Genomic DNA, 12,635 nt, shown 5'->3' with positions numbered 1-12,635 from the left:
CTAGTTATAGCAGTAGCGCACTATACTGAACACCGCTACTGCTATAGAAGTTAGCAGCAGTGCGCTTCTAGGAAAACCGCTACTGCTAAGATCAGCCCACAAGTTTAGTCCCACCTCGCTCCGTGAACAGGATGTTTACCACCTTAAATATGTTATTTCTGAAACTACCACAACCAGTTGGTCTTCACTGAACTCTATGTGTAAAATTTGTGGCCGCAATATGAGTCCTCTCCGGTTCCTACCGGAGAGGACTCATATTGATAATTCAGATTGTACACAAAAAGATCATTGATGGCCAATGTATTTTTGCATTGACGTATTTTTTGTATAGTTACACTTAGCAGTAGCGGTTTATATGCAAAGCGCTACTGCTATTCAGATTAGTTGTAGCGCGTTTTGGCAAACACGCTACAACTATCCCTACCTTATCCCCACGCGCACGACCGGCCCTCTCACTCACACTCTCACTCTCGCCCGTGTAACCGTCGTCGTGCGTCGCCGCCGCCGCCACCTTTGTCCGTCCGCCGTCGAGGTACTCCCCTCCTTCCGTCCCTCCTCCCTCCTCGCACATCCTCCCTCCGCCTGCGGCCGCCCCTCCCTCCTCTGCCGCTGCCCTCCTCCCTCCGCCTGCGTCCGCCTCTCCTCCCTCATCCGCCGGCATCCCTCCTCCCACCGCCCTCGACCTCGCCGCCCCTAGCTACCTCTCCGTCGCCCCCCACCCCCTGCCACTAGTTAGTACTATATTAAGTAGTAGTAGATGTTAATTTAGGGTTCATAGCTAGTACTAGATGTTGCTTAGTTAGTACTAGATTTTTAGTAGTAGTAGATGTTAATAGTAGTTGTAGTTGAACTACTTTAGTTGTAGTTGAACTAGTTTAGTAAGTAAATTAATAAACTAGTTGAACTAGTTGAATTAATAGAACTAATGTATTTTTAGTAAGATAATTAATATAACTAGTTGAACTACTTTATTTTTAGAAAGAACTAGTTTTTTTTCTATTTATAGTAAGTTTATATTTAGTAAGAACTAGTTGAATTAATAAAACTAGTTGAACATGTCATATTTGTTGTTATTTTTTAGTTTAAGCAATTATTCGGGATGTATTAGTGATAACTTATATGGTTTCAGGTGACCATCGTCGTCCCCGTCACCGACCCCCTCCGACATCCCCGCCGTCGTCCCAGTCACCGACCCCCTCCGACATCGAGGTGAGACCAGCCAAATATCTTTGTATATCTTGTGTTGTTGCTCAAATAGGATATGTGGTTGCCCAAGTGGCCGTTCATGTTCAGTTTACATCTTTGAGTGGCCTATGTTTTGCCAGAGTGTTGATTAATTTCTATTCCGGCAAATTTCAGGCGCTCGATATGTCCCTTTTTAGCAAAGGTCATGCCGGATTTTTTCGTGAATTCTAGCATGACTTGTGCTAGAATATGTACAAGTTTAATCTTTGAATTATGAACGTAGGAAATGTCATACTTGGACGATGACAGTCTCCCGGGGGAGTGTTGCTGGTGCCATGACGATCGAGGTATGTGTGACAGGTTCGTTCAGTTGGACGAAGATCGGCGCTTCAGCATTAAGCTCGAGGAGAGCTTCGATTGTGAAACGGTACGCAACAACGACAAGTGTTTTTTTCATAATTAAGCATGACTTCAACTATTTCAACGTCCATTTTTCATATTTTACAATTCGAGTAGCTTATCCCATGCCATGCAAGACGCTATGTCTTGGAGAGGATGGGTTTTGAAGACCATGAAAATTTTGAAACAAAGAAAATACACCTAAGGACCCATCATGATATGGATTTTGAAGTAAATCTGTGCAATGCTCAGAGCGTACCCCATTTTGGTTGCCAAAATTGGGAAGCACTTTGCAAAATGTATGGTTTTTATGAGGGTATGATTGTCACCATGGATCTTGGTGATCCTGACATCGAGCAAGACAATATGGACATTTGGGTCCTTGTTGATACGCTTCCGATTGTACCGCTATGTGATTTTCTCAGACATAGTTATTAACTAATTTATATTGTTTATTTAAAAATAGTTGATAGCTTATTTCCATTGAAAGCTTATTTTGATTCTTCAAAGACTGTGCGGAAGATGGTAGATAAAACCCACTACACCGATGGCACCGAATTAACGTATAAGGAGAAAAATCATCTGATTGCATTTTGTACTCTTCTTGAGAATTACAATAACTATTATCGAACTCCTTCAAATTATGGTGAATACGTGCCACTAGTGCATGTGTTGAACCACGGTAACTTCTTTGGAGATACCCTGGTAAGATTTTTTACTATTACGACATCCGTGCATCTTTTGCATACTTCTAAAACTAGTACATCATTGCTAACTACGAAGTTATTACTATGTTTTTCAACAGAAACTCCCGATGGATTGTGTGCCTCATTTGATGTCTCTGCATGGTCGCCTCTCAGTTCTGAACATACTGCTAGGTAAATCTACGGAGCTCACTTGTGCATATCGGATTTCTAAAACCCGTGAACACATGTTCATCAAAGAATGGAAGAAATGTATGGACATTCGCAAGGAGGTTCTTGGAAGTAACATTCAGCGAAAGGCAAGAATTGGAGACAGGCTAATCTCCATTCTCCATAATGGAGAGTCAGGGGCTATCTTGTTTTTTGCTATTTTACCTTAGAAAATGTAGTAGGTCTTAATCGAATGTAATAGGTCCTATGAGGTACAATATGTTTATTATGTGGTAATGTGTTAGAGTTGATAATGAGGAGTACTTGTGATTATGACTAGTGACCAATTTGCTATGTGATGTCATTGATGAAAACGATGATCTTGAGGAGGTGTTATATGACAATGATGTATTATGATGATAAGTTGTTAATGATATGATGATGATGATGATATTATTATATCATTGGGTGAAAGAACCGCGGATTAGTTTCAAGTGGATGGACATCCACTTGAAACTAGTCCACGGTTCTTTCACCCCGTGATGTAATAACTCATTATGATGTAAAAACAATCTCTAAATTCCTGTTGCATGAAAACTTGTCTAAAGGTGTATGAATACAACATGAAATAAAAAAGAAATAAAATACTAAGGAGAACCGCTACTACTAATTACCAGTAGCGCTGTTCTGAAGAAGCGCTACTACTAAGTCAATTTAGCAGTAGCGTGGATCCAGGCGCGCTATTGCTAAGCATTAGCTGTAGCGCCTTATCAGTAGCGTTCCTGCCCGCGCTACTGATAGGCCTAAAACCCGTGCTGCTGCTAGGCTTTTCCCTTGTAGTAAATCGTTCCCATTCCTGGCATGGGACCTAAACATGCACCCAAGGACACATGCATGTATAATTTTTCTAGCCATTTTGGTGAACTGGAGCATGTATTTGAGGTTCAGATTTGAATTATGGACATTAAATGCCTAGGAAACTCAATTAGTGTATAAAAAGGCCAAACGAACCCTGAATAAGTTTAAATTTCAGCATGGATATCCTATCGTTACATGTTGCCCGTAGAAGAAAATATAAGGCAAAAAGAGGCAGTGATTACGTTTCGCCACAAGGGGAACAAGTTTCCCTATCGAAACCACAAGGCTTCTTTGAGAGAAGCTCCAGTTTGTAATAAAGCTTGGCCCAAATTGGACAATGTTTTTACCACGACATATATGCGGCATGACGTGAAACCATGCCAACGTTCATGACTTTCTGGTGAGTTTAGGATTTACGGGGATTTAAAAACCGAGATTCTAAATGTTTGAGGACGAGCCAGGATGTCGGTACGGTTGTAATTTGTTCCCATTCCTGGCATGGAACCTAAACATTCACCCAAGGATACATGTATAATTTTTCTAGCCATTTTGGTGAACTAGAGCATGTATTTGAAGTTTAGATTTGAATTATGGACATTGAATGCCTAGGAAACTCAATTAGTGTATAAAAAGGCCAAACGAACCCTGAATAATTTTAAATTTCAGCATGGATATCATGTCGTTCAATGTTTCCCGTAGAAGAAAATACAAGGCGAAAAGATGCAGTGATTATGTTTCGACAACAAGGGGAACACGTTTACCTATCGGAACCATGAGGCTTCTTTGAGAGAAGCTCTAGTTTGTAAGAGGTTTGTAATAAACCTTGGCCCAAATTGGACAATGTATTTACCACGACATATATGTGCCATGATGTGACACCATGCCTACTTTCATGACTTTCTGGTGAGTTTAGGATTTACAGGGATTTAAAACCCGAGATTCCAAATGTTTGAGTACGAGCCAGGACCTCGGCACGGTTGTAATTCGTTCCCATTCCTGGCATGAGACCTAAACATTCACCCAAGGACAAATGCATGTATAATTTTTCTAGCTATTTGGGTGAACTGGAGCATGTATTTGAGGTTCAGATTTCAATTATGGACATTAAATGCCTAGGAAACTCAATTAGTGTATAAAAAAGCCAAACGAACCCTGAATAAGTTTAAATTTTAGCACGGATATCTTGTTGTTCCATGTTGCCAGTTGAAGAAAATACAAGGCGAAAAGAGGCAATGATTATTGTTTCACCCACAAGGGGGACAGGTTTCCCTATCGGAACCACGAGGCATTCTTTGAGAGAAGCTCCGGTTTGTAAGAGGCTTGTAATAAAATGTAGGACCTTGAGAAGAGGTGTCTAGAGGGGGTGATTAGACACTAAGTACCAAGGTTGCAGTTTTTAAGTTTCCTTAAGTTTAAGTGGAGATTAGGCACAAGTTTAACATTCACAATACATATCAAGCAAGCATGCAAGAGTATATGGGCAGCGGAAAGTAAAGCATGCAACTTGCAAGAATATAAAGGGAAGGGTTTGGAGGATTCAAACGGAATTGGAGACACGGATGTTTTTGGCGTGGTTCCGATAGGTGGTGCTATCGTACATCCACGTTGATGGAGACTTCAACCCACGAAGGGTAACGGTTGCGCGAGTCCACGGAGGGCTCCACACACGAGGGTCCACGAAGAAGCAACCTTGTCTATCCCACCATGGCCGTCGCCCACGAAGGACTTGCCTCACTAGCGGTAGATCTTCACGAAGTAGGCGATCTTCTTGCCCTTACAAACTCCTTGGTTTAACTCCACAATCTTGTCGGAGGCTCCCAAGTGACACCTAGCCAATCTAGGAGACACCACTCTCCAAGAAGTAACAAATGGTGCGTTGATGATGAACTCCTTGCTCTTGTGCTTCAAATGATAGTCTCCCCAACACTCAACTCTCTCTCTCATAGGTTTTGGATCTGGTGGAAAGAAGATTTGAGTGGAAAGCAACTTGGGGAAGGATAGAGATCAAGATTCATATGGTAGGAATGGAATATCTTGGCCTCAACACATAAGTAGATGGTTCTCTCTCAGAAATAGTAAGTTGGAAGTGTAGGTTTGTTCTGATGTCTCTCTCCACGAATGAAGAGGAGGTGGAGGGGTATATATAGCCTCCACACAAAATCTAACTCGGTGAGACCGATTCGGTGGGACCGAAATGCAACTCGATGAGACCGATTCGGTTAGGGTTAGGGCATAACGTAATTTCGGTAAGACCAATTACACAAACTCGGTGAGACCGATTTTGGTAATAAGCTTTCTAGAGAGTTAGTCAGGCAAACTCGGTTTGACCGATTACACAAACTCGGTAAGACCGATTTTGGTAATGAGTCAACCAGAAAGTTTGCATTGTAATCTCGGTAGTACCGATTGCTCAAACTCGGTGAGACCGATTTTGGTAAATGGACATACACAGAGAGATTACAATCCCATCTCGGTGAGACCGAGATCCCTATCGGTAAGACCGATTTGCTTAGGGTTTGTGGCAGTGGCTATGACTTTTGGAATAGGTGGCGCTGGATAGGAAGAATCGGTGTGACCGATTTTGGCTTTAGGTTTAGGTCATTTGTGGAGGTGAGAAAGTAGCTGAGGGTTTTGGAGCATATCACTAAGCACATGAAGCAAGAGGCTCATTAAGCAACACCTCATCCCTCCTTAATAGTATTGGCTTTTCCTATAGACTCAATGTGATCTTGGACCACTAAAATATGAAATGAAGAGTCTTGAGCTTGAAGCTTGAGCCAATCCTTTGTCCTTAGCATCCTGAAGGAGTTCCCACATCCTTTAGTCCATGCCACTCCATTGTTGAACTTATCTGAAACATACTAGATAAAAGTGTTAGTCCAACAAGAGATATGTTGACATTAATTACCAAAACCACCTAGGGAGCACTTGTGCTTTCAATCTCCCCCTTTTTGGTAATTGATGACAACATACATCAAAGCTTTAGATAAAGATATAGAGAATAGCAGGTAAAGCTTTGGAAAGACATGTAACAAACATAGGCTCCCCATACAGGTATGCAATCATGTGAATATGGAATATAGAAGCATGTGAGAGCATAACCATGATAGAGCAGGCAGTGTGTTACATGTATCTTGGCCATATGCATCAGAGCAAAGAATATTAAAGAGAATACCTTCATGCCCATGAGTCCTTCTTGCAAATAGTATGTACATCAGCAAGAATTCCCCATGCACATGATTGTGATGCATATACTTACCTTGTAGTCTTGAGTTGGCTTAGGATGAAGTGAACCTGCGTAAACAAGGTTAGATAACACAGATGCATCTACTAGCTAGAGCAAACAAAAGAAACCACAAGAATACCAAGACTGGGATGACATGTAGAGAGTGAGTACTAAGTAACACATTGGATTAGACATGTCCCCAAGAATAAAGATATGCAATGAATTCAAATTGATTTCTTTCCCTTAGATGTCTTGCTCCCCCTGAATCTAGCATGGGATACTGGGAGAAGATAGGGAATAGAAAATCAGAGCTGAAAGATATGAATGATGATCAGAGCTAATGCATGCTAATGCAAGTAAGCACAAAAGATCATAAGAACATGTCTCTCCCCTCAAGAAGACATGTGGCATATCTCCTCTTGAACACCAAGCATCTGGGATCCTTGAGAAATACGTCTACTTAAGTATTCTCTCCCCCTGGAGATCTCTCTCTCCCCTTTGAGGGTCTCTCTCCCCCTTGAGGATCTCTCTCCTCCTTAAGAAGGTGATAAACTCTTTCTTTGATGTGATCTCTCTCTAAATGATAAGCTTTGATGTTCTCTCTCCCCCCCCCTTTGACATCAATTTCCAAGAAGGTCTTTCTGGAATCCGTCAAATGGGTTTGGTCCTGGAGACACAGCACAAAGCAATGATAAAAATGTGATGCTTGTAGAGGACAAGATTCATTGAGTGGAGCTGGATCAGATGAAACATAGAATATGTAGCAAACTGTTTTTCCTGATGTGAAATTGGTGACACCGAGTGGTATGCTTCGGTTGTACTGAAAGGATTCGGTTGGACCGAAAACAACAAATCGGTGAAACCTAGTTCGTCGCAGAGAAAACACTTGTCACCTCAGCTCACTAGACTAGTAAGATCTCACAAAGATTTGCAAGGAATTTAAATGCAGAAAATGCAGAGCAAACAGAAAGAAAGCTAGATGAAGGTTTTTTTTAAAGGGGAAACAAATATTCATGAGACAAATGCAAAAACACAGACAAGAACACAAGAGAACTTCATCTAGAGATGGTCGGCGACAAAGTCACCTATGTTAGAGTATATTGACTTAGGAGTCAAGTGAGATCACTTGATCATAGGTCATACTCATCGTTTAAGCTCAAAATGGGGTTGCCATTTTTCGTTTAAGCATCTTGATGTATTCACATCTTGTCGAGTTGCTTTAGCTCATGACTTGGAGTAAAGCTTCTCTAAGATGGAATAACATACCTTGGTTGGTGGTGTTGTCCATGTAGTTGAACTTGTGTGGGTTGCTCAAGGTTGATGTAGCTCATCAAGAATTTGGAGTACCACTTGGAATTTGAGTCCATCTACCTACATGGTTTGGTTCTTGCAAGGAAGAGCACTTGTGTATCCAAAAATGACAATCATGAAGCTCAACATAGAATTTGTCAAAGGATATGTTTGAATGGTTTCGTGCTTCCTTGTCTTCAACCACCATAGTGTAGAAACTTGGTGATGTAGAGATTGCTTTAGATATGAGTAGATTGCAATCTCATGGAATTTGATTCCACCATGTACCTACATGTGTTAGATAAAATGCAAGATGCAAATATATCCAAGACATAAGATTTTCATCATAAGAGAAATATCAAGGATTAGTCATAAGCTCATGTCTTGCATGTATCCAATGGAGTTTCTACTCCAAGTTTGAAGCATCAATGATGTTCAATTCTCCTCTTAACCTGCAAAACACTTTCTCATCAAGAGGTTTAGTGAATATATCCGCTAATTTCTTTTTGGTGCGAACATGCTTAAGATCAGTGTCACCCTTAGCAACATGATCTCGAATGAAATGATGACGAACTTCAATATGCTTAGTTCGAGAATGTTGCACAGGATTATGACCAATTTTGATAGCACTTTTATTTTCACAAAGCAATGGAACATGTCTCACATATATCCCATAATCTTTAAGAGTTTGGGTCATCCAAAGTAATTGAGCACAACATGAATCAGCGGCAATATATTCCACTTCGGCGGTGGATAAGGTTACCGAGTTTTGTTTCTTGGAGGACCAAGACACAAGAGATCTACCAAGAAATTGACAAGTACCTGAAGTGGACACTCTATCAACCTTGTCTCCGGCATAGTCCGAGTCGGAATAGCCAACAAGATCGAAAGAGGCCCTCTTAGGATACCAAATGCCAAAATTTGGTGTATGGATTAAGTATCTCACTATCCTTTTCACGGCCTTAAGATGACATTCTTTAGGAGCAGCTTGATATCATGCACACATGCACACACACTTAGCATGATATCGGGACGTGAAGCACATAGATATAATAATGAACCAATCATAGAGCGATAAACCTTTTGATCAACCGGTTCACTATCTTTGGTCAAATCAATATGTACACTAGTAGGCATGGGTGTAGACATACCTTTGCATTCTTGCATATTGAACTTCTTGAACAAGTCCTTGGTGTACTTCGTTTGAGAAACAAAGGTACCTTCCTTAGTTTGCTTGATTTGCAACCCAAGAAAGAATTTGAGTTCACTCATCATAGACATCTCAAACTTCTCTGACATTAGCTTCCCAAACTTTTCACTAAAATGAGGGTTAGTCGAACCAAATATAATATCATCAACATAGATTTGGCACACAAATAGTTCTCCATTAACCCTTTTAGTAAAAAGAGTAGAATCAATTTTCCCAATTTCAAAGCCTTTTTCAATAATGAACTTGGTCAAGCATTTATACCATGCTCTAGGAGCTTGTTTAAGACCATAAAGAGCTTTGTGAAGTTTGTAAACATGATTGGGTTTCTTAGGATTGACAAAGCCAGGAGGTTGCTTAACATAAACTTCCTCCTCTATTTCACCATTTAGAAAAGCACTTTTAATGTCCATTTGGTACAAGGTGATATCATGATGATTAACATAGGCAAGTAAGATGCGAATGGACTCAAGTCTAGCAACGGGAGCATAAGTCTCACCATAGTCCATACCTTCGACTTGTGTGTAGCCTTGGGCGACGAGACGTGCTTTGTTGCGAACTACTTGTACATCTTCATCTTGCTTGTTGCGAAACACCCATTTGGTACCGATGACGTTGTGGTTGTTGTTGGGCTTCTCAACCAATGTCCAAACTTGGTTCCTCTCAAAGTTATGTAGCTCTTCATGCATGGCATTTATCCAATCCGGATCTTCCAATGCTTCTTCAACCTTCATAGGTTCAATGCTAGAGATGAAAGAATAGTTTTCACAAAAGTTAGCCAAACGAGTTTTAGAGCGAGTGATTCTCTTGGTTTGAATGTCATTGTAGATTTGCTCGACGGGATGATCTTTAGCAATTCTTGCTCGAACTCGTGAAAGCTTTTGCTTGGGTCTTCGTTGAACATCTTCTTCATCTTGTTCTTCTTCTTGGCCTTCTTCATTGTTGGCGTTGTCATTCTCTTGTCGTGGTGGAGGAGGTTGTTGACGTTCATCTTGATGCACTTCCTCGTTTTCTTCATCTTGGTGTGTCCCACTTGTGGATGCTTCCGTATCAAATCTTGGTTCACCTTGTCGTGAAGTTGAAGCTTCCACTTGGACGGACGAGGTACTCTCCTTCACCTCCGTTGGACAAACCTTGCCAATAGACAAGTCTTGGATTGCTTCTGAAGGATCTTTGTCACCTACATCAATTGGCAATTGCTCTACTTGCGAGCCATTAGATTCATCAAACTTCACATCTACCGTCTCTTCAACCTTTCGGGTGAAATTGTTGTAGACACGGTAAGTGTGAGAGTTTGAGCCATAACCTAGTAGGAAACCTTCATGAGACTTAGGAGCAAATTTAGAACGACGATGCTTATCAAGAATGTAGCACTTTGAGCCAAATACTCGAAAGTACCCAACTTGGGGTTTGTTACCGGTGAGGAGCTCGTATGCCATCTTGCCAAGTGGCTTGTGAAGATACAAGCGATTTGTTGCATGACAAGCTATGTCAACCGCTTCTGCCCAAAAGTGCTTCGGCGTCTTGTACTCATCAAGCATCGTTCTCGCCATTTCAATGAGCGTCCGGTTCTTCCTCTCAACAACTCCGTTTTGTTGAGGTGTGTACATAGCCGAGAACTCGTGTGAAATCCCTTCTTTGTCAAGAAAGGTGTCTACATTTGCGTTCTTGAACTCCGTTCCGTTGTCGCTGCGAACCTTCTTGATCTTCACATCAAATTGATTTTGGGCCTTCCTAGCGAAGTTTTTGAAGATCTTTTGGACCTGCGATTTATCATCGAGAAAGAACACCCACGTAAATCTTGAAAAATCATCAACTATAACTAGACCAAAAGAATTTCCACCGAGACTCTTGTAAGAGTTGGGACCAAAAATATCCATGTGAAGTAGCTCGAGTGGCCTCCTTGTGGTCATGATGTTCTTCACGGGATGCCTTCCTCCAACCTGTTTACCTGCTTGACAAGCGCTGCAAAGTCTATCCTTATCAAATATGACATCGTTAACTCCAAGGATATGATTTCCTTTAATAAGCTTGTCAAGGTTTCGCATACCAACATGACCTAATCGTCTATGCCATAACCAACCTTTTGAGGATTTAGCAATGAAGCAAGTTTTAGGTTGAGCCTTTTAATGAAATCAACAATGTATAGATCACCTCTACGCACACCGGTAAAGACCATTTTATGATTGTCTCGACGAAACACTTGGCAATCTACTTCAGTAAATAGAACATTGAAACCGAAATCAGCAAGTCTAGATACTGAAAGTAAGTTGTACCCAAGAGACAACGAGTATGACATTTTGTATGGAGCTATCATGTGATATGGCCACCTTACCGAGGCCAACCACCTTACCTTTTGAGTTGTCACCGAAAGTGACATACTTTCGAGGACTATGATTATCAGCAAGCTCACGAAACATGTCTTTATCTCCGGTCATGTGATCGGTACATCCACTATCAAGAACCCATTCCTTTCCTCCTGACATATATCCCCGAAGATTTGCCATAAGACCAAAGTGTCTCATTGCATCATCACGATCGAAGTCACTATCATCATCCTCATCATAGTATCCATGTTCAACATCGTCATGTGGTGGATCAAGTCCTAGAGAGGGTAATTCATTAGAATGAGTTTGACAATGATCTTGTTTACGAATTTTTATAGCTTCGGAAATAATATCACTAATAATACCAACATTTCCTTTGGCACGCATAAGGTTTGTAAGCTCAAATAGACGATCACCAAACATAGGATCGCTAGTATTCATCTTACTGAAAGCAATAGACTTATGAAGAATTTCATCAAGATTTTTCAAGGAATAATCTGGAAATCGTTGCTCAAGAAATTTCCATATAGTGTAGGCACACTTAAAAGTAGGCAAACATCCAATCAAGTTTCTAGGCAATCCTCTAATGATCAGTTCGGCAGTTCTAAGATTCCTAATCATGTCAATTGACTCATCATGGGTAGGATGCATAGGATCAACATAAGGTGCACAAGAGCTAGCAATGTACTTGTTCAAATGATATTGTTTGAAAATTACAAGCATCTCATTTTTCCACTCATGAAAATACTCTCCATCAAGAACAGGCACTCTATGTCTAAGACTCCCCAAAGTAGACTCATCCATCTTCCTCCAATGGTGACTAAACCAAGGCAATGGAGACCAATGCTCTGATACCACTTGTAGGACCTTGAGAAGAGGTGTCTAGAGGGGGGGGTGATTAGACACTAAGTACCAAGGTTGCAGTTTTTAAGTTTCCTTAAGTTTAAGTGGAGATTAGGCACAAGTTTAACATTCACAATACATATCAAGCAAGCATGCAAGAGTATATGGGCAGCGGAAAGTAAAGCATGCAACTTGCAAGAATGTAAAGGGAAGGGTTTGGAGGATTCAAACGCAATTGGAGACACAGATGTTTTTGGCGTGGTTCCGATAGGTGATGCTATCGTACATCCACGTTGATGGAGACTTCAACCCACGAAGGGTAATGGTTGCGCGCGTCCACGGATGGCTCCACCCATGAAGGGTCCATGAAGAAGCAACCTTGTCTATCCCACCATGGCCGTCGCCCATGAAGGACTTGCCTCACTAGCGGTAGATCTTCATGAAGT

The sequence above is a fragment of the Triticum dicoccoides genome, chromosome 3B (genome assembly GCF_002162155.2).
Source record: "Triticum dicoccoides isolate Atlit2015 ecotype Zavitan chromosome 3B, WEW_v2.0, whole genome shotgun sequence".
Classification (NCBI taxonomy): Eukaryota; Viridiplantae; Streptophyta; class Magnoliopsida; order Poales; family Poaceae; genus Triticum; species Triticum dicoccoides.
The sequence above is the reverse complement of the archived record's forward strand: the minus strand, read 5'-3'. Positions refer to the sequence as shown.